Raw genomic sequence first — 1,732 nt, 5'->3', positions numbered from 1 at the left:
AATTCCTACAATTACAAAAATAAAAGGAATCAGTAGCTAAGCTTAAAATTGAACAAAAATCACAAACTGGTAATTTTCAAAAAATAGTTATAAATGGGCAACAAGTCTATGAAAAAATATTCAGCGTCAGTAATCATAAGCCAAAAGCAGATCAGTGATCAGTGGCCAGTAAAGATGCCACATGCAATGCCAACATTCCACGTGTGCACCTGCTCATGCTCTGTTTATTCCACTTCCAAACCACTCACTGCTAATGTGCCTGGGAAGGCAGTGCAACATGTCCCAACTGTTTGGACCAAGATAACACATGAGAGACCTGGAAGTGACTACTGATTATCGGCTATTGGTTACTGACTCCCAGCCTTGGACCGGCTCACTCCAGCCATTGTTAACAGCCATTTGGGAAGTGAACCAAAAGATGCAAAAAAAAGTCCTTTCTCTGTCTCTCCTTTCTGTGACTCTATCTTTACAAGAATTAAAATAAACCTTAAAATTAATAAGCAAGGGCAGGAGCAGGGCCGTGGAGCGGTGGCTGCGGCTGTCATGGATGCCTGGGTCCACTGCAGTGCTCAGAGTTAGGCCCCGGAGCGACTGTGTAGGGCTGCAGTACACTTGCTCAATTCTCGGCCACGCATTGCAGGGGCATGAGACCAGTCCTGAGTTATAGAAACAGATTCGGAAGCTGGAAGGCCACTTGAGCCTTGGGAGGAAGCTCCTGCGCCTGGGTGGCTCCACAGATGCTCTGGAGTCAGCCAAAAGAGCCGTGCACCTGTCGACTGTGGTCCTCAACTTCTGCATCACTGTTAATCACGTCAGTCGCGCCCTGTGCTTCACCTGTGACAAAGTGCTGTGGGCAGGAAAGTCCGGATTAGCTCTGCGTGTGGAGTGGGCTCCACCAGGAGGAGTGGGCTCAGCGTTCTTTCGGGTACTGCAGGTGTTTGTTTTCCCTCATCATGAATTTGAGCCGTGTTGCTTACGAGATACGTCTCCTCATGGAAGAGTCTTCAGCTTATAGCCGGCGACAAAAGGGTTCTGGAGGAAGTGTTCAAGGAGGAACTGAAACTGGGGGCCCAGCAGCCCGGGGACCCTGGGAGGAAGCCTCCCCCAACTGGCTCTGAAGCTTCGGCTCTGAGTCCTGCTTCTGGCTCGGGTTCATCCACTCCTGCTGGATGTGATCAGAAGTACCTGTAATCTCTTCATTCCACTGGACAAACTAGGCCTCTGGCGCTGTGCCCTGGGATTGTGGGACTTTGTGGCCTTGTGTCCTCTGTCCTGTCTATTCGCACCCTTGTCTGGTACAGGATAAGGCAGAGACCTGACTCTGAGAGATGGGATCTTCCATCTTCTGCACATACCGGCCTTATTTTAATTCCCCTGGATTAGGGTTAAAATCCAGTGATTTTAGAGGTTGGGGGAGGAGCTTTGGAAAAGCTGAGCTAAGGAAAGGTAACTTGTGAAGTGGATAGGGTGATCCTAACACCCAGGTATGCCTGCGCTTGTGTGCTGGCTCTTTTTCATTGCCTGTGTCTCTCTTGAATTTTTGTTCCTCAAGTCTGTTTAAGGTTCTGCCACTGTACATCTCTTTTTACCTTTTTAATCTCCTGTCCAGGAATTTTATCAGTTAGACAAGGTATAAGATGTGATCTGTAAGATTCTAATTACCTTCTTTTTTCTCACAGAGGTAGCTGGTGAAAGTCTTTGGATTGCAAATCATAATTTTGAGACTCTGTGT

General features: G+C 47.8%; 1 pseudogene; it reads left to right on the top strand.

Moving 5' to 3' along the window:
* Nucleotides 1-543: 543 nt before the first annotated feature.
* On the top strand, nucleotides 544-1,383 carry LOC121150815 (annotated as a pseudogene).
* Nucleotides 1,384-1,732: the final 349 nt, after the last annotated feature.

The sequence above is a fragment of the Ochotona curzoniae genome, unplaced genomic scaffold (assembly GCF_017591425.1).
Source record: "Ochotona curzoniae isolate NIBS_2020 unplaced genomic scaffold, NIBS_Ocur_1.0 contig_2210, whole genome shotgun sequence".
NCBI lineage: Eukaryota > Metazoa > Chordata > Mammalia > Lagomorpha > Ochotonidae > Ochotona > Ochotona curzoniae.
Note: the sequence above shows the minus strand (reverse complement) of the source record. Positions and strands in the feature narration are given on the sequence as shown.